The sequence below is a fragment of the Periplaneta americana genome, chromosome 17, assembly GCF_040183065.1.
Source record: "Periplaneta americana isolate PAMFEO1 chromosome 17, P.americana_PAMFEO1_priV1, whole genome shotgun sequence".
Taxonomy (NCBI): Eukaryota; Metazoa; Arthropoda; class Insecta; order Blattodea; family Blattidae; genus Periplaneta; species Periplaneta americana.
In genome coordinates, this window is record NC_091133.1 from 99,366,497 (window position 1) to 99,394,138 (window position 27,642).

Consider the following 27,642-nt stretch of genomic DNA (forward strand, 5'->3'; position numbering starts at 1 on the left):
TACATACGGCCTACTGGTATAGGCCTATAGTTCGAGCAAGGAACGAATACCGAAAAGCAATGGTGGCGTTGCTGTCTGTTTTGGCGTGTATATGTAGGCATGCCAAGCGGGCGAGAGGTTCGAGCCGATGGAAGTACTGTCTCTTCCAACAAGCTGGATAGATGAGGACATCGCTGTGGAAATAAAGAACGTAGCAAGAGAAAAATTCGAAGCTAATTAAACGCGCAACCTTAGATCATATATGTAACAGATAGGTTATCGCTATGTTAAAATCGTTTGCACTTTGAAGAGAACAACCGCCAGGATCGCCACCCGTCCGCCGTAAACGAACACGAGATGGCAGTACAGTCGTTAATGCAATTCAAATGGGAATTATGACGTGACTCCTTATGTAAAACTAGATGGCAGCGTAGTAAATCTGACGAAAGTTGTTAACGTCGAAGCCTATAAGGCCGATCTATCTATAATAATAATAATAATAATAATAATAATAATAATAATAATAATAATAATAATAATGGTTTATTTTAACTGGCAGAGTTAAGGCCATTCGGCCTTCTCTTCCACTCAACCAGTATGATAAAAAATTACTACAGTGCTATGAATATAACATAATTAATACAATACAATACAATACAATTCAAAGCAATACAATACTACAAATACAAGACAATATAATACATAATTAATATAATACAATGACAATTCTTTTCGTCTTCACAACACCAATAAAATAATTATGTAATAATAATAATAATAATAATAATAATAATAATAATAATAATAATAATAATGGTTTATTTTAACTGGCAGAGTTAAGGCCATTCGGCCTTCTCTTCCACTCAACCAGTATGATAAAAAATTACTACAGTGCTATGAATATAACATAATTAATACAATACAATACAATACAATTCAAAGCAATACAATACTACAAATACAAGACAATATAATACGTAATTAATATAATACAATGACAATTCTTTTCGTCTTCACAACACCAATAAAATAATTATGTAATAATAATAATAATAATAATAATAATAATAATAATGGTTTATTTTAACTGGCAGAGTTAAGGCCATTCGGCCTTCTCTTCCACTCAACCAGTATGATAAAAAATTACTACAGTGCTATGAATATAACATAATTAATACAATACAATACAATACAATTCAAAGCAATACAATACTACAAATACAAGACAATATAATACGTAATTAATATAATACAATGACAATTCTTTTCGTCTTCACAACACCAATAAAATAATTATGTAATAATAATAATAATAATAATAATAATAATAATAATAATAATAATGGTTTATTTTAACTGGCAGAGTTAAGGCCATTCGGCCTTCTCTTCCACTCAACCAGTATGATAAAAAATTACTACAGTGCTATGAATATAACATAATTAATACAATACAATAGAATACAATTCAAAGCAATACAATACTACAAATACAAGACAATATAATACATAATTAATATAATACAATGACAATTCTTTTCGTCTTCACAACACCAATAAAATAATTATGTAATAATAATAATAATAATAATAATAATAATAATAATAATAATAATAATAATAATAATAGTAATGATAGTCATATCTATCTGGGGTATATAATATGATCTAGGGCGCAACATATGTTTACGAATGAAATAATAATACCGTGCGATACAAGACACGTATCAACATGTAATGGAACAAATTAAAGTCGTAATGTAACTATCACAACGCAAGACTGATTCTATCGATGTCATTTCTCTTCCGACTGTACTCTTGAATATCATTCAAGCTATCTCATGACTTTTCCTGTCGCCAGCTCTTCCTTATCGCAGTGTTTGATTCGCATTCCTTCCGTCGGTACTCCCTGCTTGCGAGACCTATACCCACAGATTCTAAACACGCGATATGACCATAGATGTTAAAACGTCTATAAATAAACTTGACGAAAATAACTACGTAACTTAACTCTTTACGGTATTACTCACTTTTCGAGTCCACAGGGAGGATTAATACTGGAATATTATGTACAAAGCCTTTAATAATCATCAAAGATTTGATATTACGTCAGTTTACTGCACGGTGTAGCACAGTATTTATACTATACTATACTATTACGTATGTGCCAGAGAAGTTGCCTAGCAAGTACGGCGTTCATTCTGAAGAGTACTTACCGATACGTACGGTAACACCTGTAGTGGCAGGAATGTGAACTGTTTGGACACACGTACTGAGGTGAGTTTTTTTCTTACTATCGGGATATGTGGAGAGGGTTAAGACGATTACTTACGTATTTGTTGACATTAATTTCGACGATCAACATGGAAACGGAGCATTTGATTTATATTGTGGAATGTTGCAGTACGCAACCGATGATAACAAATACCCTGAGTACGACTTGCCCGCGCAAAACACAGTTCGAAAGAGGTTATGATAGCACACACACTTTACAGACCGCCATCTGTTGCTACGACGTTCAAGTTATACAGTACACGTTCTCAAGTTCAGATTGAACGCCTTGATTAATAGGCAACTTCTCTGCAATAAAAGCTGAAACTCGCTTCAAATCGCTGACTCACAACAGTGACTTCATGACACACTTTGAAATGAACACCCAGGATTGTATACTGTTCAGCAAATATTTTACGTTATTTTCCAAATTTCCCGGAAGAATTCATATTTTTTAATTGGCTATTTTACGTCGCTCTATGAACTGCTGAGGTTATCTAACTTCTGAATGGGATGAAGATAATAATGCTAGCGAAATTAGCCACCGGCGTGGCTCAGTCGGTTAAGGTGCTTGCCTACCAGTCTGAAGTTGCGTTCGGGCGCGGGTTCGATCCCCGCTTAGGCTGATTACCTGGTTGGGTTTTTTCCGAGGTTTTCCCCAACCGTAATGTGAATGCAAAGTAATCTATGGTGAATCCTCGGCCTCAAATATAATCTGGCTATCACCAATCTCATCGACGCTAAATAACCTAGTATTTGATTCAGCGTCGTTAAATAATCAACTAAAATAAAATTAGCCGAATTCGTCCATGGTCCAGTGCTAAAATTTTCCCAGTATTTGCTCTTAATGGGTTGAGGAAAACCCCTGGTAAAACCTCAACCAGGTAACTTGTCCCAAACAGAATTTTAACCCGAGCCCGCTCGTTTTATGGCCATTCATGCTATCCATTACCCCACAACAGTGAACATGGATAATGATATTAGGCAAATATTTAAATAGACGGCAGTCAGATACTCTTATGTTAGCTTTCCCAAACTTACGTTTACATAAAAATTATTGGAATTTTATAACTTCAGCTTAGTGTTTTCCAACTGGAGAGCTATGGAATCCAGGACTTGAATTTATTTGGCGTCAGTCTCGTTGAAGACATCCAATAATCGTGTCTAAGAAAACAAGAACGTGGAAGGAGCTGTGCAGCCATCCTGTGCGCTGTGTTTACACTTCTGGTTTCCGCTGGCTCCGTCTTTATCAGCTGCCTCTTTATTTATTTAAAGCGACACGTTTGCAGATACTACTCGAAAGAGATTACATTTCTATTAGAAAGCGAATGCGTCTGTTCCCGATGCTCGTCTGCTATACTATTCAGTCAAACTTCTGTTTGTTCTTGTACGTCTAGGTTTCTCTGTTCATGATCAATAAATATACATTTGTCATAAAACTTGTTGGAAAATGAAAATTTGGGGACAAAACTCGAAGTCCTAAATATGTATCGTAGTCAAATAGAAGGTATGACGTGAATATGTTAGGACAAAATCCACAAACGATTAGGGAAAACACGGGAATTTTACTGGAAGCAAGTAAAGAGATGGTTTGGAAGTAAATCCCGAAAAGACAAAGTACATGATTATGTCTTGTGACGAGATTATTGTACGAAATGGAAATATAAAAAATTGAAATTTATCTTTTGAAGAGGTGGACGAGTTCAAATATCTTGGAGCAACAGTAACAAATATAAATGATACTCGGGAGGAAATTAAACACAGAATAAAAATGGGAAATGCCTGTTATTATTCGGTTGAGAAGCTTTTATCATCCAGTCTGCTGTCAAAAATTCTGAAAGTTAGAATTTATAATACAGTTATATTACCGATTGTTCTTTATGGTTGTGAAACTTGGACTGTCACTTTGAGAGAGGAACAGAGATTGAGGGTGTTTGAAAATAAGATTCTTAGGAAAATATGTGGGGCTAAGAGGGATGAAGTTACAGGAGAATGGAGAAAGTTACACAACACAGAACTGCAGAACTGCACGCATTGTATTCTTCACCTGATATAATTAGGAACATTAAATCCAGACGTTTTAGATGGACAGGGCATATAGCACGTATGGGCGAATCCAGAAATGCATATAGAGTGTTAGTTGGGAGGCCGGAGGGAAAAAGATGTTTGGGGAGGCCGAGACGTAGATGGGAAGATAATATTAAAATGGATTTGAGGGAGGTGGGATATGATGATAGAGAATGGATTAATCTAGCTCAGGATAGGGACCAATGACGGACTTATGTGAAGGCGGCAATGAACCTCCGGGTTCCTTAAAAGCCAGTAAGTAAGTAAGTAAGTAAGTAAGTAAGTAAGTAAGTAAGTAAGTAAGTAAGTAAGTAAGTAAGTAAGTAAGTAAGTAAGTAAGTCAAATAGAAGGTAAAGCGAACTTTGTGCATAAAATGCACCTGGTACTCATTTCTGTCAGAGATTGAATAAATGCACCTGGTACTCATTTCTGTCAGAGATTGAATAAATTCCTGAGCCATAGTACGGTCGAAACGATTAGAGTAATGGAGAAATTCCATGACCTCCTCGGGAATCAAACCCGTAATCTTCCGGTTTTGCAGCGTTATGCCTTAACCGCGACACTATCGCGCGCCTTCGTTACTTAATTTAGCTCTCCAAATTAATCACGATGTTAGGTGGCCAGCGGTCCCATACACTCGCTGAAATTTCATGAGAAAATTCCTACGCCATGACGATTCGAACCAGCATTCATTCCGTAACGAGAATTCAGTCATAACGCCTTACACCATGATTGAATGTATCCCACACAAGTAAAATTTAAAGTAATGAAAGGAACTTTTTTAAAATGCATTAAACGTTTAATATTTCATTACAAGACGATTAGACAAATCGCTTACAGTGTGTGAATGATAAAATATTTATCTACGATTCAATTATTAAAATGTAATTGTATTTTGAATGATTTGTCGGCGAAACGTGGCCCTCGGGCATATGTACGAACAAAGTAATTAATTTAACACGTATTATTCATGCACTATTTTCCAGACGCCTATTCATATTAAAACACCCATTTCCTTCACTTTCATATTCATAAAAATACGAGTATTTCTATTGAATTCGTGTGAACTGAGAATTGAAATAATTTAGTTCACTCGTTGCTACAATATACTAGGCCAGGGAGCGTCAAGTGACTACACTCTCGTGCGTACGTACAAGCCCTCAAGCCCTGACGTACGGCTGCGGGCAAGGGTAGCTGCTTCCACAGTGGCGGAGCTAAGAACTTGTATGTGAACCAAATTTGTGATAAGAATGTAAATTAATTTCAGCTTTTAATTGAAGCACACTTTCACTGTTAATTGCACTATATTGAAAACAGTACTCTATACAATTTGGTACAGTTAACTAACTATATACGAAGTAAATTTTTGCATGTTTGCATAACAACGAAACAAAACAAAATATACACTTTTATACAGATTAACATACTACGAAATAAAACTGTTCACTGTTTGTCTTCTTCTCATTGCTATACAGTTCAATTAACAAAATAAAACAACAGTACAAACGTTGTTATTCAAATCTCTAATAATAGTACTTTTTCTTATACATCAGAGATTCGCGGCGATTTTTGCAGTTTTCTGTTAATAAGCAGCTTTTCAATTCGTGGAGCTATTGTTTTAGTACCAGCCAATCGCAAACATTCTTTCAAGTGTTCATCACTTAATTGGCTTCCGTAACGTGAGTTTGTAAACTTCATTAAAGAAAACAGTGTTTCGCATACGTAGGTTGTCCCGAACATGCAGAACGTTCTTGCAGCGAGATTGTGCAGTTTAGGAAACCTTTCTCGTGGAAAACAAGTATAGAAATGGTTAATACTTTTTCTGTTTTGATACTTATCCTGTAGCTTAATATCGCTTTGTAAATCAAGTATTTCCAATCGTAGTTCAGTAGGAATATCCAGGTCATTCACTGAAAAAGGTGTTGCAAATATCTTAAATTGTTGTTCAAGTTCTATAATTTCCTGATATCTACGTTCGAAGTCTTCGCACAATTGTTGCATTATTCATTATATACTTCCATGTCCAAGACTTCTAACAGGTTTCCCACGTACATTCATAAATAAGGCAATTTCATTCCTAAGTGCCAGAAAACGTTCCAGAACTTTTCCTCGACGTAACCACCTTATCTCGTAGAGTAAATCCCCATACTCACTGCTAATATGATCAGGCAGTGTTCCAAACTCCATGTGATTCCTTCAAATCTTATGAAATTAATTGTTCGCACAACATCCATTACATTGCTAAGGTTCATGTTTTAGCACATAAATATTCCTGGTGTAAAATGCAGTGCACCGGTGCCCCCAAGCGACCTCGATAGGTTCCACCACTGATAGACTGCAGTGTACAAGTGTACTGCCCGCAGTGGAAGCCGTAAGCAGGCCTGTACGTCCTCTCGCGATCTTGAGTCGACATGGCGGAGCCTGTACCAGGCTGTCAACTCTCTGATAATATGAAAGCTTTATATTAGCGATACAACATTGAAAGACCTAAACTCAATAAGAGTTAAGTGATATTTTTATAGCAAGAGTTATTTTAGTGCTTAACAAAATAGTGGTTTTCAACCAGGGGTACGCCTACACTTGAACATAACCACAGCATACCTGGACGTAAAATCGTAAAAATTTTTCAGCGCCATATTCCTTTCTTCTATCTTTCCTTTATAATAACGAATAGAGTGGCAAGAGTTAATTTTTAATTTTACAAAAATATTTATTTCCAAAATAAATACATATTATTTCCTATACTTCTTTCCATAATGTTTGACAGAAGATGTCAAAACTGCCGGTAGGAGGAGAGAAGTATAATTGCTATTCAACCAATGACAGAGATCTCATTCCACGCTTGTCTTGACGTTGTGCGGTCTGAAGCGTTCTACCCTCGTTCAACTTCAAGATAAGCATGGAATGAGACCTCTGCCATTGGTTGAATCTCTCCTCATCTGCCGGCAATGTTTACTTCTCCTGTCAGACATTGTGGAATGAAATATAGTTACAATGTTCTTTACTTCACATTTTGCAGCTGTGATCGTAACGATATTATTATTATTGCAATCCTATAATCAAGAGTGTTATTTAATGGTAGCATAAGGAAATTTTCTTGCAAATCGTCTTTTCACCTTTCCATGAAAAATAATAACACAAAAATGTGAAGTATTGACAGTTCAGTCTTTGACTTATTTATTATAGCAAAATATCAAGAAAGTTATTTTTGCTAATGCATATTAGTGAACGTTTTCGCATTTATTGTGGGCATCATCAGACTAATAAGTAGATATCCATTTATAAGTAAGCAAATTCATATGAACATATTGCAATGAACAAGTTTAAAAGTTAAAAAACAACCATCAAATTAAAAAGTAATAAATGACAATTTTTTTCCGACATCTTTTTTGTAGATTTTTGTAAAAAGTATGCATATTTAATTGTTTTCCCCATTGCCAAACTTCCTTACTTACTGGCTTTTAAGGAACCCGGAGGTTCAATGCCGCCCTCACATAAGCCCGCCATTGGTCCCTATCCTGAACAAGGTTAATCCAGTCTCTATCATCATAACCCACCTCCCTCAAATCCATTTTAATATTATCTTCCCATCTACGTCTCGGCCTCTCTAAAGGTCTTTTTCCCTCCGGTCTCCCAACAGAAACTCTATATGCATTTCTGGATTCCCCCATACGTGCTACATGCCCTGCCCATCTCAAACGTCTGGATTTAATGTTCCTAATTATGTCAGGTGAAGAATACAATGCGTGCAGTTCTGTGTTGTGTAACTTTCTCCATTCTCCTGTAACTTCATCCCTCTTAGCCCCAAATATTTTCCTAAACACCTTATTCTCAAACACACTTAACCTATGTTCCTCTCTCAAAGTGAGAGTCCAAGTTTCACAACCATAAAGAACAACCGGTAATATAACTGTTTTATAAATTCTAACTTTCAGATTTTTTGACAGCAGACTGGATGATAAAAACTTCTCAACCGAATAATAACAAGCATTTCCCATATTTATTCTGTGTTTAATTTCCTCCCGAGTATCATTTATATTTGTTACTGCAGCTCCCAGGTATTTCAATTTTCCCATCTCTTCAAAAGATAAATTTCCAACTTTTATATTTCCATTTCGTACAACATTCCTGTCACGAGACATAATCATATACTTTGTCTTTTCGGGATTTACTTCCAAACCTATCTCTTTACTTGCTTCAAGTAAAATTCCCGTGTTTTCCCTAATCGTTTGTGGATTTTCTCCTAACATATTCACGTCATCCGCATAGACAAGCAGCTGATGTAACCCGTTCCCCATTGCCAAATAAAGAAGATAAACAAGTGGTTACTTTCAGGTTTTTCCACATCCATACGATTACTGTACAAAGTATACAATATATATATATATATATATATATATATATATATATATATATATATATAATCTACCTGTGATGATAGAAAAGCATGTAGTTCGTAAAATTTCTTAACTCATCTCATATAGACAATTTTTAGTACGTTTTTATTAAATATGCATAATTTCAAGTAAATTTTACATGTAGTCCTTGTTAATTATTTTAATTATTTATTTTTAATTTGATGGTTATCTTTAAAATTTTTAAACTTGTTCATTGCAATATGTTCATATGGATTTTCTTACTTATATATGGATATCTACTTAATAGTCTGATGAGGCCCACAATAAGGGCGAAAACGTTCACTAATATGTATTAGCAAAAATAACTTTTTTGATAGTTTGCTATAATAAACCGAACTGTCAAAACTTCACATTTTTGTATTGTCATATATCTTATTGGAATACACATAAAAATGCATTCCAAATTCAAATTTCTTAAAGTGTTTTAAATGGAATTTGTATAATTATGCATTTAGTAATTTCACAGTCGTTAAATGTAATCTCGTCCCTTCGCAGCACTTTACTTTCACACAGTTTACACTCTCATATCCCTTTTTTTTATTGCCATTTTCATTGTCAGTTTTCGGCTTTACCCCTTCATAATTCCCTTAAGTTCCTTCAGCAAGTGTCCAAGAGGCTTGAATCTTACGAGGTTCTTTCTAACAGTGTCAAATTCTCTTGTAAGGGCAAGCGATCGGATACCTTTTAATTATTTGTCGTCCAATTTCCTCTTACATCAATGCGTAAAATTCTTTATTCCACATAGTTCGTCTCGATAGACTACAGTGGACTATAGTGGACTTTATGTTGTCAGCAAACAGATGGATACATTAAGAAGATTGATTGATAGTTCGTCTCGGTTCATAATCTAAGTACTGGATAGGTTTTACTCATTTTTCCACTGATATTATTCATTAATTCATTAGGCCTATTTCTTAAATCCATCCTTATCTAACCTAACGAATGCAAGAAATTTCATATATCCCTTGTCAATTATCATTAACTGCACCATGTATCCACTAAAATGGTCAAAGTTAACCTAACCCATTCCTAGATCCAATTTACCAGTCCACCAATCGGCATGAGAAGGAATGTAAATCATTTCAGTTACGCCTCTACTCGGAATGCATGACTGCATTCTCTGTCTCATAACGTCCCAGGATATTGAACATCAATATACGCTGCAGTAAAGGCAAATTTTGTACCATTAATAATTGTCTTGATCACCACTTACATATAGGCCTATATTTAGCTGAACCAAGACACTACACCTTCAACATTGTTACGAAGAAATTGGCTGCAACACAATCTGACTTTTTTTTTTTTTTTTTTTTTGCTGATTAATTCCTGGAACTCAAAGTACTGGCAATAAAATAAATGATAACACTGACTTAATTTACTCGCTGATTAAATACAAACATGTTGAAATTAAAACAGAGTGTGTAAATTTGTAGTGGAAATATTGTAATGGAAATTAATTAGAACGCGGAACAGTCTGCCTATGAAAATTGCATAGGCTATGCCTCCACGATGAAGACATACGTAACAACATTTACTTTCCATTACAGTTATATATTATATGTAATGTAAATGAGTCTTTAGAGAAGGTTGATTTCATGAAAACTGCGCAATCGTAATGTAAGAGTAAAATCCAACGCTGTGTGAAATTCAACTGTCAGAGAAAACGATTTCTTAAACTGTTGAATAACTGGCTATAACTTTAAAACGGTAAGGAAAGGGTAATAAAAACTATGTATGTATGTATGTATGTATGTATGTATGTATGTATGTATGTATGTATGTATGTATGTATGTATGTATGTATGTATGTATGTATGTATGTATGTATGTATGTATGTATGTATGTATGTATTTACACTGCAAGTGGGCAAGCACCCGGTGGCAGTGGTATATACAATATTAACAATACACAGTTAAAATGATAAGCTATACACAATAAAATTTACAATACATAATACAATTTACAACACATATACAATATTATACACAATACAATAAGAATACACAATACAATTTAACACAATAATAATAATAAAACATAAAATAAAACACCTAATTTTACAACACAACCTACATAATTATCTATAGATCCTACATAAGTTTCAATAGTCTTTCACTTTACTCTCATCTCATTCCCTGTAGTGGCACTATGACGCATTTCACTGACACTCTGTAACACATTTCACTGACACTATAGAACACATTTCATTGACGCTATAAATTATCACTGATCGGAACTGTTCCCTGCACTGTAAAACCATAACTTCACTGACTCACCTCGCTTCACTGATACAACAGTTCAAATAAGTCAAATAATTGCATTCTTATGCATACTTATAAACAGAACTACATTTAAACTAAACATTTCTAGTCTAAGGCCCTCTTACACGCTATTTTTAAATAATTTACAATTCAAACCAAGGAAGTAAACTCGTCAGGCTAGATAAATACATGTCACCTTAAAAAATTAAATGTATGTATGTATGTATGTATGTATGTATGTATGTATGTATGTATGTATGTATGTATGTATGTATGTATGTATGTATGTATGTATGTATGTATGTGTATGTATGTATGTACGTACGTACGAATGTAAGTATGTACGTATGTAAGTATGTACGTATGTATGTATGTATGTATGTATGTATGTATGTATGTATGTATGTATGTGTGTGTATTTATGTATGTATTTATTCACACTACAAATGGGTATATACCCGGTGGCAGTGGTAACTAATTACACTCAATAATGACAATTAATAATAAACACAACTAATAAAAAACATTAATAATTAATAATAATGATAAACAATAATAACAATAATAACAAGGAGCATCCTAAATTAAATGAAGCACGATCACTTAAAATAACATTTAAAGTAAATCTAATTTGTATCTTAACCCTAAGTTCGAACTAAGACCCACGAGTGTGATAGGTTCACACCTGCACAAGTACCTTTCGGCACTACACTTATTTCGCTGTCAACTCACTCACTGCACTGATTCTATCCTGATTTCACTATCACTTCAAAACCATTTCACTGTTCAAATAATTTGCACAGCCACTATGAACTATAGAACTTGACTGACACAAACACACTTCACTTACACAACAGACTTCACTGACACTACTCAGACACAACATACTTCCTCACTGATACAACACTTAAAATTAAAAAAATATATATATCAATGACACCCTTTAAATAGTGTGTGCAATATACTACCGTCTATTAGTAAAGTCCTTAATCCTATTTTTAAATACATTTTTGGTTATTGATAAAGCCTTTAGTAAGTCTGCAGGTAAAGCATTCCGGTCCCTGATAGTAGGATTGAGAAAAGAAAACTTTCCAGTGTCCGTCCTCTGTCTTCTTTCCCTCAATTTATACGAGTGGTCGTTCCTTGAAAAGTAATTTGGCGGTTGCAACCTATTTGATCCACTTGTTCCATTTTAAATAAAATAGTTAATTCTCACCTTTGTTTACTTGCCAAAAATCAATTTCTAAAACAATAATTTACGAAGCTTTTTTCCATTCAGTATTTGTGTACCAGCTCCAGTACTATTTTTACACAAACATTTTAAAATTTCAAATTAAAAGCATTTGAACCCTAGTTTCTCTCTGCCCTACCGATGCGTTAACTATCAAATAATAGAGCGCCCCTTTATATGTATGCAACCTGGAATACAGGCGAATTTTAAATAAAATGTATCGCTTGATTTCACTGAGGTAATGTAGAGCAGCTGTGACTGCGACAAAACGGATTATTCAGTCACTGATTTCTGGAATGTACTCCAAACCTTTGTGCAACGAGCTCCCTGTCCGCGCAACGACAGGGTCTTCTTACATACTACAAATATCGGCATTCCAGCCCATCGCTGTGTAGCGGCTGCATTCTAATTCCCGTGCTCTGCACTATTACTTTAGCCTCATGGACGGACGCCATTGTCCGGCTTTCATTCAAATATCAGTAGAGACTGCTCTTCAAGCTGTGCGACTCAAATGAAAAGGATTCGAACCCTTACAGTACCATACCTTAGAGTAAAATCGACCTATCTCCTCCAGTATTATTTGTCAGGCATTGGGGTATTAAGTCCATTCAGTTCATAATTACGATTCCTAGAGGAAAGGTCCGAAAGAAGAGATCCAAATGTAGGGTTATTGAAAAGTAAGTTACATTTTTAAATAGGTCTATATATAACATTTTTTTTTAAATTAACGTATACAAAAATTGTAACACATTTGTATGTATTGAACAACGGGATTTGTCCATTTATCACACTCATTTGTTTTGGTTAACATGGTAACTGGTTTTGTTTATAATGCGTCAAAAGTAAATTTGCAGCTTGTTGAATTTTTAAATCACTATCATTGACTGTGTTTTAAAATGGTTTTAACTTTACACAACGGAATTAGTCTTGTTCACTGTTGTTATGAATGCAAAAGAAGTTTAACAAACGGCATACGAAAATTCAGAATAAATCATAATTTACCTATTGTCCCCTGATATCAATCCAGCAGACATTTGGCTGTGGGGTTATTTAAAAGACAGACTTTTTTTTAACTATTCCTGAGACTACCGACGAAGTAAAATATGGAATTTCGCAACAAATTGAAATTATTCGACCAGATATATGCTACTAGAGCAGTATGGAATGAAGATAAATGCAAACAATACGAAGACTATGGTCATAGTAACAAAAATAAAGAAGGCAAACTTGCGAATTCTAAATGAGGCAGTAGAGCAAGTGGACAACTTCAAATACTTGGTGTGTACTATAAGAAGTAATATGAGCTGCTATCAAGAAGTCAAAAGGAGAATAGCAATGGCAAGGAAGCTTTTAATAGAAAAAGGAGCAGCTTCTGCGGACCTCTGGAGAAAGACCTAAGGAAGAGACTAGTGAAGTGCTTTGTGTGGAGTGTAACATTGTATGGGGCAGAAACATTGACATTACGACGAAGTGAAGAGAAGCGAATAGAAGCATTTGAAATGTGGATTTGGAGAAGGATGCAGAGTGTGAATTGGACAGACAGAATAAGAAATGAAGTTGTGTTGGAAAGGGTGGGTGAAGAAAGAATGATGCTGACACTGATCAGAAAGAGGAAAAGGAATTGGCTGGGTCACTGCTTGAGAAGAAACTTCGTACTGAAGGATGCACTGGAAGGAATGGTGAACGAGAGAAAAGTTCGGGGCAGAAGAAGTTATTAGATGAGAGACATCATTAAGATATATGAATCATATGCGGAGACAAAGAAGAAGGCAGAAAATAGGAAAGCCTGGAGAATATTGGGTTTGCAGTGAAAGACCTGTCCTTGGACAGAACACAATGAATGAATGAATGAATGAATGAATGAATGAATGAATGAATGAATGAATGAATGAATGAATGAATGAATGAATGGACATAAAATGAAGAATGTTGCTTGTTGAATAAAAAATTGGCTGACATATTAAACATTTAAACTAAATCCAATAAACCACGTAACTACATGAGTATAAGTGTGTTCATGTTTTGTGTATATCTTAATTCTTAAAAGAGTTATGGCGATGTCAAAATGTAACTTACTTTTGAATAATCTTGTATATGAAATGTCCATACTAGACAGTCCAGATATGCATTCGTCCAGAGAATTTAGTCCATGAATAAAAGGTCCAGTTCACACAGAAATGTCCAAACTAAAAATGTCCAACAGACGAGAATGTGAAATGTGTAAAAACGTTGAATAGGCTGAATGGCCCAATATGAAAAATTTCAAATCGACAAAAAGTGCAAATGTGTAAAACTAAACAATGAGATCCCATGTTTAATGAGAAAAATGTATACGAGAATGTTTCGAAGGTGACAAATCAAGTAACGTACTCAGGAATTCACTGTTCTTATTGGGATGGTAACGTCCAAGGCCCGAAAGTTCATGAAAAATCATAGTTTTAAGTAGTTGGTTTCATCTCATACTCGTTGGGATTTGTGCATGAATTATGACTTTGGTGGCATATTGGTGCATATTTTTACACATTTTCGAAACAGCATCATATTTTCGATGTTTCTGAACTGATGAGTAAATTTTCAAAATATTTCCTATTAGTTCGGTATATTTTCGTCAATTTTTTTTAAATATCTTTCCTATCGTCTATATCAGACCTGCAGAACTGTAGCTCTTGAGAGCGACTGCTTTCCTCCCCTTTCTTACCCCACCCACCTTTTCTACCTGTGCGCTCACGGCGTTCTAGTTACGCTAGGCTGCATCAACATTCATTCTCGCGGCGGAAGTCGATCATCCCCAATAGAAGTGGAGTGAGGCTGACGTCATATTTCCCCTACTTGCGAGTTCTGCAGGCCTGGTGTATATCTATATTCTGGAAGAGACCCAACGTCTTTTTAACCATGAGTGTATTGTTCAGGAAGCACCGAATTTATTATTTCTTTAAAAACTGCAAGAGAAATGTTCATAGTTTAAATCTATCATGTTACAGTCTGTATAAGAACCAATTCTACTTACTTAGTTATCGTGTTCAATTTCATTTTGCCTTACAATGCGGAACAATCTCCGGATTTGCAGGGTGCATTTGGAGGAGCTTTTGTTAGACTTTATTTCTGGCTCGATAAATGTGGGCCACTAGAACAGACTGTATGTGTATGTGTGTGTATGTGAGTGATTAATGACGTGACAGTTTTGCTTGCGTGTGTATTTTGACCTTTCTACATCTTTAATGCTGGAAAAATGCGTACAACTTATCAATTTACGACAAGCTATGCTCTGTGGTCATTACAGAATTTGTGACACGTTCCTTCAACACAGCAAGTTCGGAACTTATTGAAGACGCGATCAAGTTAATAACGAAAGAAACTATTTACGAAATAGAGTTCTGGCTGAGCTTCGATGCTCGATACCGAAGATTTTGTCTGATATTTTCAATCAGGTTTTTAATTTTCTCATATTAAATCTGGACATTAAAAGTACCACAATTTGTCAGCTAACTAAAATCGTCATGTGAGAAATTGAGTTATACAGAGTGAATCTTAAGAAATGTCATTAATTTCAGGGGGTTATTACTCGACATATTGGGTTTTAAAAGTTTAATACAATTTTGCTCGTTTTTTTTTTCTTTTCCGAGATAAAAAATATTTTATATGAAATATTTCATAACCTGCTTTGGGAAAACGATTGACTGAATTCCCAATATGCTTAGACAATTTAAGAGACTAAGTGTATTATGATAATACATGCTTGAAAGAATTTTATTTTTGTCCTTTAAATATGAAGAAATTTGATCCAAACAAACGTAACATTTTAAAATTATTTTTCAGAACGAAAAGTGGCAATTGTTCGGATAAAATTTCTGCATACCTAAAGGACAAAAATTGTTTCAATCATTTATTATCATAATACACTGCTCTCTTGAATTGACTGAACATATTGCGAATTAAATCAATGGCTTTACCAAAACTGGGTATGAAATATTTCATTTCAATAACAATATTATTATCTTACCTAAGTTTTTTAGTTATATATATATATATATATATATATATATATATATATATCCGCCACTCAGTAAGAAGATCTTATTTAAGACATTCTCTACATCTATGTATATAACCCCAAAACGTTTCACTTTCATATCATCAGTATAGCATTAATATGTATAATTAATGAAAAATAGTCACATCATGGCATTAACTATATTATTTCCTTTCTAATGGTAATAATGTCATCAAACCATCTCAAGTTTCGTAGATTTCAATATCCAACACACAGAAAATTAAACACCGCAGAATCAGACCAATAAATTATTTGTAGTAAGTCTTGAAGTTTTAATAACAAATTCAAGTTGAGCTCTAAATATGTTAGCAATCCTGCAGGACATGGCCTTCGTGTAATAGCCTATTGTTTATTGTAGTGTGTTTTGTTTTATTCTGAAATCACGGCCGTGCTGAAATGCAATTAGTTCTCAAAACTGATGAAAGATGGATTTTGGAGTCCACACCTGTGGAGTAACGGTCAGCGCGTCTGGCAGCGAAACCAGGTGGCCCGGGTTCGATTCCCGGTAGGGGCAAGTTTTTATTTATTTTATTTTATTGGGTTATTTTACGACGCTGTATCAACATCTAGGTTATTTAGCGTCTGAATGAAATGAAGGTGATAATGCCGGTGAAATGAGTCCGGGGTCCAGCACCGAAAGTTACCCAGCATTTGCTCGTATTGGGTTGAGGGAAAACCCCGGAAAAAACCTCAACCAGGTAACTTGCCCCGACCGGGATTCGAACCCGGGCCACCTGGTTTCGCGGCTAGATGCGCTAACCGTTACTCCACAGGTGTGGGCTCGGGGCAAGTTACCTGGTTGAGGTTTTTTCCGGGGTTTTCCCTCAACCCAATGAGCAAATGCTGGGTAACTTTCGGTGTTGGACCCCGGACTCATTTCACCGACATTATCACCTTCATCTCATTCAGACGCTAAATAACCTCAGATGTTGATAAAGCGTCGTAAAATAACCTACAAAAATAAATATAAAAATGGATTTTGGAAAATAGGAAAATTATGTAGTAAACCTAACACTTCACTGAAAGTTACTATTTTTCTGAAAATCCTTGGATGCCTAGCTTCAAAATGGCGTGTCATTCATTAAAATCCGTTCAGCCGTTTTCCCGTAATTTCCATTACCAGCTCAAATTATATAAATAGGAGATGCTCATCTAAATCTAAAAAAATAATTTCGACAACGGAGACTCTGTGATTTTAAAAATATTGCAAATTATTTCTTACTTTTTTGCGAATCCTTTGACCATAGACATAAACAAGGTTAAGCTAGAAATTCAGCAAGTAGTAGCTGATTTACAGAGTGATACATATTTACAAACGCGGTGCAAAGATATGTGTGGCTTAAATTTCTTTAAAATTCTGTGTTACGGAAAAATATGCTTCCCTTAGGTTATTTGCGCCAATATAGCGGCCATTTTTGGTTCCACTTACAGTTGCAAACATTTTTTTTTAAATTGAAACTTTCAAAATCAAAACAAAGATCGCGGCTGAAAGTTGAAAATTTTTCTCTATCTTGAGATTGGCTACTTGTGACATAAATTCAGAATTCTGTGGCACCTTGAAAGTTACGGTACAGTAAATATGAAGTTTGTGGTGGCTGCACGTCACTGATATCTGATCGGGCCCTCAACCGTCCACAACTATGCGACGTCGTGTGTAATGCTGGTTGCATTGCCTGATGTCATCGTGAATACAATTGAATGGTGAATTTGCAAAAAGGCTTAAGTCCCTGTACGTAGTTTTGAGGAAATTAAAGAAAATTGTTTTAGGCCTCGCTGAACCATATATTGTTACAAAGTAATTTTTATATGTAAGAGAAATAGTTTTAGTATAAAAATTCATACTTTTGTACTCTTCTTCAGGTCGTAAAAAAGTTAATTATCTTCAGTACTTAAGTTGTTCTACAAATTAACTTCAATCCTACGTCATAATTATTATGTTATTGACACATAAATATGTTTAACTCAATATATTTATGCCAAAATCATGAAATAACTTTTTTGCAATTGTTGAACAACATTATTTGGAACAATTTGTTAATCACAAGAGCACAGACCTCTGATGGAGAAAAGTATGATGTTGAAGAAATGTTTCTGAGCACTTATTGCCATTAAGAATTTGATTAGTGTGTTGTTCTTATTTTGTGCAGGAGAACTGTGCAAAACAACCACAGTTCTTAGTATACTGGATGGGGGACAGTTATTGAAGTAGTGTGCAGGAGAAAATTACATACCTCATTAAGACTTTTCTTGGCCTGTACCTCATGGTAGAACAAAAGGACATTTCACTAGTTTTAATGTTGTCCACAGAGAAAGCTGCGACGGTAAGCTGGCGATAGTAGTACATATCCTGAACTGGCGTTTAGGCAAGCATACATTTTTCATGTAGTCAAATATGACAGTAAGAAAATCCTCTCTCTCGATGCATCACTTGGCTCCATTTTGCAATACTTTTTACTTCAGCTACAAGTGTAGCAGGATTACTGAGCATACTGCTTTTCATTTTCATGCTCTGTTCTTCAAACGTAATAAATTTTCACAACTAAAGAATCATCAATGACAACAGACAAAAAAAAAAAAATTGTCAGCTGCTTGTATGATTAAAATTACATATTATGTAAGTTTCTTCAGTACTTGACAGGCAAAACCACTTAAGTCCAGGACTAAAGTCGTTTTAGCCCTTAACCAAACATTCTGCTGCTAAGAAAAACTATACAAAAGTCGTGGATTAAAGTCATTCTGCTACTAAACGATGCCCCTTGCACACAGTAACATAATCATGCTCTCAACTCAGAACTCCCAAAATGTGGAATTAAGTCGTTTTGCAAATTCACCATTCAATTCTGCCGATGACTGTGTTAAAGTATACGGGTTCCGGGTACTCGTCAGAAGCCCCTGGAAATGAAGCAAAATTTAATTTCGCAACCCTGTTTAATCTTTTAACTGTTATTCTTTCCTTCACTGTTTTCTGATTGGCTATTTTGACGGTTTGGTTTTTATTAAGAGAATCTAGATTTTTCACTAACTTTACGTAAATTTAAGGCTAATTTCATATGTAATTCTAATTTATTCACAATTTACATTCGAAATGATACATATGAATTGATACTCGAAATGAGCATATGCTCGTACTCGGGTACAGTCTAGTAGTCTACATAAATTTTACAGAGATCAATAATAATGTTAATAATAGAAATAATACTTACTTACTGTACTTACTGGCTTTCAAGGAACCCGGAGGTTCATTGCCGCCCTCACATAAGCCCGCCATTGGTCCCTATCCTGAGCAAGATTAATCCATTCTCTATCATCATATCCCACCTCCCTCACATCCATTTTAACATTATCTTCCCATCTACGTCTCGGCCTCCCTAAAGGTCTTTTTCCCTCCGGCCTCCCAACTAACACTCTATATCCATTTCTGGATTCGCCCATACGTACTACATGCCCTGCCCATCTCAAACGTCTGGATTTAATGTTCCTAATTATGTCAGGTGAAGAATACAATGCGTGCAGTTCTGTGTTGTGTAACTTTCTCCATTCTCCGGTAACTTCATCCCTCTTAGCACCAAATATTTTCCTAAGCACCTTATTTTCAAACACCCTTAACCTATGTTCCTCTCTCAAATTGAGAGTCCAAGTTTCACAACCATAAAGAACAACCGGTAATATAACTGTTTTATAAATTCAAACTTTCAAATTTTTTGACAGCAGAGTGGATGATAAAAGCTTCTCAACCGAATAATAATAATAATAATAATAATAATAATAATAATAATAATAATAATAATAATAATAGAATAACCGTGTCTGAGATGATACAAAGATAGTAATACAAATTAATTCATTAATAATAATAATAATAATAATAATAATAATAATAATAATAATAATAATATTTACAATAATAAAATAAATACTAAGACAAGATAATAGTACATTATGCAACGAGCCTATAATGGTAGTAATTAAGACGCGAGTATGTTTATGAAACGAGCGCAAGCGAGTTTAATAATTTTCATACTAGCGTCTTAATTACCATTATAGGCAAGTTTCATACGACTTTTTATGCTCGACCATATTTGTAACTTGAAAGTATTCATAAGTATTCATGTTATGGTTATGTAAGTGAGGAGCGGAACTGACCTGAATTGTGAGATGTGCGCAGACGCGTAAGTATTGATTTTTTCCAAGGCACGAAATTCGTTGACCTTGATATAATCTAGAGAATAACATGAACATTAGTCTTGATATAACCTGGAAATTGATTTAGAATTGAAAAACGAGGTGACAAATTGAATTTTTTTTAATATCATTTACAATTAACGCTAGTTATTATAATAACAGAACTTAACCTTCTGCGACAGTATTGGATTTCCAGCCTCCGTGACTTTTCGCTAATTGTCTTTCGATTGCATATCCGAGAATAATCGATACTTACGGTTTTATAATGGTAGAATGGTGATTTCTCATTGGCTGAACAACTGAATTATAATGAATAGGTGTACTTTAATGAGGTGCATTAAAGGGCTACTACCAGGTGTATAATTACTACATTTCGGCATGGTCGAGCATAAAATAAAATATAAAACCACTTAGCGAGAGTTAACACAATTTAAATAAGCATATAGGCTAATAGCCAGGAAAAAAATGACGAACTCGACAATCAACAGTAAAGTTCGTTGTAACGCAGACGACAGCAACCGCCGTATTGACTTTGTGTTATGCATTAGTGAATGGCTTCTTTGCCTCTGCAACAGAGAAGAGTTGTTTACAACGCAGCAGAAAGCTATAGGTTTGAAAACTGTATTTAAAACAATCGGGGACAATAACGCCGGCAGCACAGCCCCTCTGGCAGTAGTCAGGACATGCATCTTGCGGTGCCGCAGTCTCGGAGCTCGTATATCTAGCAACTGTCTGCTGTTCACATTTGTCAGTACGCGTGTTCGTCTCCCAGGCGACCGCGAGTATTTGTCACCAACAAACGCGCGCTGGCATATTTATCTGCAGGCCGCAGTGTTCCGCGATCGCCCGCCTTCCCTTCCGCAACTCTTATTTTGACCAAGAACGATTCCACTGCAACGCGGAGTTTGTGATGTGATGGATGTGCTCTGAAATATGCAGACATTCTACCCGCAGGAGTTGTCGTCGTTATGTTGTTTGTCAATACAGTAACACCCCACCAGTACAGCTCCTCTGTCGAGCGCTTCATAAGTCGACTCTTCTGGCTTTATAACAATAGGTATCCACACCTGTGGAGTAACGGTCAGCGCGTCTGGCTGCGAAACCAGGTGGCCCGGGTTCGAATCCCGATTGGGGCAAGTTACCTGGTTGAGGTTTTTTCCGGGGTTTTCCCTCAACCCAATACGAGCAAATGCTGGGTAACTTTCGGTGCTGGACCCCGGATTCATTTCACCGGCATTATCACCTTCATATCATTCAGACGCTAAATAATCTAGATGTTGATACAGCATCGTAAAATAACCCAATAAAATAAAATAAATAACAATAGGGATATCCTGAACTAGCACCAACAGATAGCGCACGTGTACTATGAGGGATGCGCTTTGAGTGTGCATTTGTTTTTCGGTATATAAACATTGAGGATATACGTAGTGTATTATTATATTAAATACTCTTAAAAACAACCAAAAATGGCAAATTTTTGTTATGTTCCTGTATGTAAAAACCAGGGAAAGTTTTTTGTCTTCAATCAGGTCCCGAAATATTCTGAATATATGCTTTAAACCTTAAAAAATATAAGTAATAAAATTGGGCCTCGAAAGTGCTAGCTATTAAATAAAAGTAACTACTTCAAGTAAGGAATTGTTGACTATAGTTTCATTTTGGAAGAGGAAAAAGAGAAATTAATAAAAACATATGCAACCTCGACAGCGAGCTACGTTAGCTTAGATTATATGCAGAATTTTACGCCTGCAGTAAACTCTCGATAAACTGGAATGTTTATTATCCCGGACGATCCGTAATGAAATCCATTTCGTGAATAATGTTTTTAATGTACTGTACCCTAATTATTAAAGCCACGTTTTAAGTTCAAATTTTCCAAAACATCCCACACAGTATTCAAGACTGCATGTCCTTAACCTACAAAACACACGAATAATTTTGATACTACTGTGATCATATTATATCATCCTATTAAAAAAATTGCATTTGATCTTTCTGCAACTACAGAAAAAATGCAAGGAATTCAATCTCGATAATCTCATCCCTATAAAAGAACACATTGGTAGCTGCATATCCTGTTTTTAGCGTACGGTTTTTAAATATTAATTATTAAAGAGGGCAATATTCACTTTCGACATATTTCCTATTTTTTTTATTCGTGCATATTGTTCTCAAAATTGTCGTTTAGGTTCGTATTTACTCGTATTTATATTCTGCATACTGCAGATTTCCCCACCCATCTCGGGGAATCGCTCAATATTATACAGGTTTACGTTATTATTTATTGTAAATTAAATTAAATTATGAGGTAAGAAAATATTGAATTATATTAAATTATACTAGATTATACAAAATAACTGTAAATATAATTTTGACACGCACAGAAAACCAACAAGCGGGAAAACGTAATCAACTGTAGCTTATGACAAAACATAGCCCTACAACATGTTGTGCCGCATGGAACGCTCCTGCCATCTGATGGTAAAAATTCGCATAAGATATCCCTATTGTCATTGCGGACTTAATGGATGTGCAGTAGTGGCAAAAAAACCCGGACCGACCCTTGCAGCTGATTTTAGAACCTTGTTCACTCCAGAGCACTATAGACTGGTAACTAAGACTTTCGTGGTTCGAATCCTCCCTGGGAAGGAAACCGTTTTTTTGTTCCTTATTCAAATTTATTCCCAATACTTTTGGATTGCAGCGATATTTTACTATTTAATTAACTTATTATTCCCAGAACATGAATTTTACCAGCGATCGAAAAGTATTGGGAATAAATTTGAATAAGGAACAAAAAAAAAAGTTTCCTTCCCAGGCAAGATTCGAACCACGAAAGTCTTAGTTACCAGTCTATCGTGCTCTGGATTGAACAAGGCTCTGAAATCAGCTACAAGGGTCGGTCCGGTTTTTTTGCCACTACTGTACACTTTCAGAAACAAAAAATTGCTGGCTCTAACGTATATCGGGACCCGAAATAGAGAGTTGTAGACGAGGGCTTAGAACCGGTTTATATTTGACCCGTCGCAAAATATCCGACCGAATGTTCGACCTTCAAGCTGTTACCTCTAATGTTTTGCTGGCTATACAGCGCACCAAATGCACTTCATCATACACGAAAATTAATATATTCTAAGTAGACAAACGAAGTAAAAAATTCCCAAAACTCTTCCATTGCAGCGATATTTTACTATTTAATTAACTTATTATTCCCACAACATGAATTTTACCAGCGATCGAAAAGTATTGGAAATAAATTTGAATAAGGAACAAAAAATAAGTTTCCTTCCCAGACAGGATTCGAACCACGAAGGTCTTAGTTACCAGTCTATCGTGCTCTGGATTGAACAAGGTTCTGAAATCAGCTACTAGGGTCGGTCCGGTTTTTTTGCCACTACTGTGTATTTTCGGAAACAAAAAATTGCTGGCTCTAACGTATATCAGGGCCCGAAATAGAGAGTTGCAGATGAGGGCTTAGAACCGGTTTATATTTGACCCGTCACAAAATATCCGTCAAGGTTGAGCATCCGACCGAATGTTCGATCTTCAAGCTGTTACCTCTAATGTTTTGCTGGCTATACAGCGCACCAAATGCATTTCATCATACATGAAAATTAATATATTCTAAGTAGACAAACGAAGTAAAAAGTGAAGGAAATATTTATTTTTTTTAATTATAACAAAATATTGTTTGCTTCAAATGTATGTACAATTGAAGAGTTCAGAACGATAGTGGGCCAAACGCCATTTACTAAAACCGTAGAAAACAAGGATTAAAATGAAGTTATTACCATAATTCAATGGAAACATATAGCAAGTAATATAAAGAATAAATGTAAAGGTGTCCCATTTACATGCCATGAAGACACTTGGGAAAATGGAGGTAGAGCCCCATGCTGTCTTGACCACGGTACTAGAATGAGATGATGTGGTCGGCACCACGCTCTGATCGCATTTTACCCCCGGGAAAGTTCCGGTACTCAATTTTATACGAGGCTGCATGAACCTCGAGGCCGTACTGGAAGTTTGACAACGAGAAAAATCCCGTCACCACCCGGAATCGAACCCCGGACCTTCCACTTCTTAGCCAACTGCTCTACCAACTGAGCTACCTGGCCGCCAAGTAATATAAAGTATACACATTAAAACTAAATGATATATCAATCTTCATTAAACTATGGTATTCACTTAACTTTAACCCTTGCTTTCTCCGTTTTTAATAAATGGCTCTTGGCCCACTATGGCTCTCAACCCTTCAATTGATTGAACACTTTAATACATTTATTTCTTTATTATTTTTACTTACTGTAATCTCATAACTAATAAATGAATGAACAAATACACACCGGTTTTAGCAAAGCGTTTATGCGTAAAACATAATATGAAATATGATATGTTAACAAATGCAATATAATAAGTTAAAAATACAAAACAGAAACGCAAACCTTAAGTAATGTCATTAATTTCTGACGTTATTCTTTGAGATATTTCTAAGAAAAAGTTTAATATAATTTTTCTCGTTTTTGCTTTCTTTTCGATATAAAAATGGTTTTATGTGAAACATTTCACAGCGTGTTTTAGGAAAACTATTGATTTAATTCCCAATATGCTCAGTCAATTTAAGAGAGTAGTGTATTATGATAGTAAATCATTGAAGAAATTTTAATTTTGTTCTTTAAATTGATTTGTATAAATGTCACATTTTTTAATTCCTTTTCAGAACGAAATGTTGCATCATGTCAGTAAAAACAAATTGATGTCCCGGTACATACAGCTTTCATCATCAGAGCAAATAGCTATGACTGGAAGAGTCGCCTAATTTGTTGTGTTCGTTACGTCTGGTTACTGTGTTCATGTGAGGTAGCTTATTGTTGTTGTTAAATGAAACATTCGATTAATGCGCACAAAAATTATATATTAATGTATGTAAAAGAAAACTAATAGTACATTATGCAACGAGCCTATAATGGTAGTAATTAAGACGCGTGTATGTTTATGAAACGAAACTTGAATTTATTCATAAGTGTTCATGTTATTCTTATCTGACTGGGGAGCGGAACTGACCTTGTGCAATATCTTGTAAATTGTGAGATGTGCGCAGACGCGAAAGTATTGATTTTTTCCGAGAAAGAAATGTAATTTACCTTGATATACTCTAGAGAATAAAATAAACATTAATCTTGATATAACCTTAAAATTGAATTAGACATTGAAAAACGACATGACAAATTGAATTTATTTGAATATTATTTACAATTAACTCTAATTATTATAGTAACAGAACATAACCTTCTGCGACAGTATTGGATTTCCAGCCTCCGTGACGTTTCGTTAGTTGTCTTTCGATCGCATATCCGAGAATAATCGATACTTGCGCTTTCATATTGCTACAATGGCGTTTTCTGATTGGTGGAACACCTGAACTTTAATGAATAGGTGTACTTTAATGAGGTCCATTAAAGGGCTGCTACCAGGTGTATAACTACTACATTTCGGCATGGTCGAGCATAAAAAATAATAGTAATTCATCTGGAATTAAGAAACCTAATTAATAAGAAGAATATTATATCCTTACTATTATTATTATTATTATTATTATTATTATTATTATTATTATTATTATTATTATTATTATTATTATTATTAGGGATCTACTACCACCACTACCACTGTTATTAGCAAAGTGGATAGCCAAAAGCATGTTCTTAGAGAATTCAGAACAGGGAATGATTACGTAAGACTAAATAATTATGTAAAGCAGAAGAAATACCTTGGAACGAATGAAATGTCAATGCTCAAGACATGTAAAAAGGATGCCAGAATTGAAAGAGCTGAAACAAATTTTTGAATGATCATCACCCGGAAGAATAAAGTCTGGTTAAGGATTACACAGTGTGAGCCAAAAGTCTCCATACAAATGGTAATAGTCACTCTAATTATTATATAATATATAATATTAATATATTATATAATGTATGCTTATCATAACAAAGTGACATGCGCTCCTGACACGGCGACACATTCTCCGGCATAAGCAAATTCCGGGTCATTCGATTGCACGTTCAAGGCCCTCTCGCAGAACTGCACACTGCGATCAGAGTCATCCTCTGTGCAGATGCTACATCTTGTACGGGTGCAAAATGCAAACGACACTTCTTTGGCTGATCCCGAATTCCGCAGAAGGACGCCGGGTTCTCATCTTCAGGCTCTTCAACATCGATGACGTACCTACATCTGTTGCGGTCTTTGGCCGCCCAGATATGGCCTCGTCCTCGACGGCACGTTTCCTCTTAAATTTCTGGATTAGTCTGATTACGGTGTCTTGGATAATTTGTGTTTCATGTGCCTCATTAAAAATTTGTGCTATGTGGCATGTAGTAGCACTCCCTGTCAAGAAAAATGATGTCAGTCTGCTCGTTCTTTGTTAGTGACATTCCTCTAGTCTCACTTAGCTACCTCAAATGCAAACAGAAAACCTACATCACTGTACCACCGTTTATATGGATACTTTTGTCTCGCCCGTATGGAAAAGCAGAACAAAGGCAATAAACAGAACACAAAATCTGCAAAAAATATTAGCGGGAAAACTCATGACAATTGCTTCTGGGTAATTCCATGCAAACAGTTTGACGAAAAACATTCATATCTCCAAATTTGTTAAAAATTGTACATTCAACTCTTTATGTCGTATATATTAACCATGTACAAAATTATGTTTGCGACAGCTACCGTTTAAATGTAATGGGCAGTTAAAATATTTTTATTTGAGCACATAGCTCTATTTTAAATTTGTTTTCTGACTATAAGAATAATTACAAAAAAATTTTTTAAGGTATCGTTAGATAGCTTACAAAATAGGTTATTAAGATACTATAACTCAATGCAGTTCTGAAAATTGTGTTTAAAGAAATTCAAAAATATATATTAAAAAACGCCATTACATAAAATGGAATACTTCAAATCGCATGAAAAAAATAAATGACAATTTACTGAGCATTTTCATTAGGCTGTCAAATTTTCATAATGGGATCTTAAAAAATAAGGAAGTTATAAATTAAAACAGCTCGCCGTGTAAAGGGTGATCTATACCGCTGCGTCGTGCGCCGTCACTGCTGCTGGTCACTGCGAGAAGCGTTTCCGCGTTGACGACCGGTGCGCGTCACACGTCTGATTTCAACTA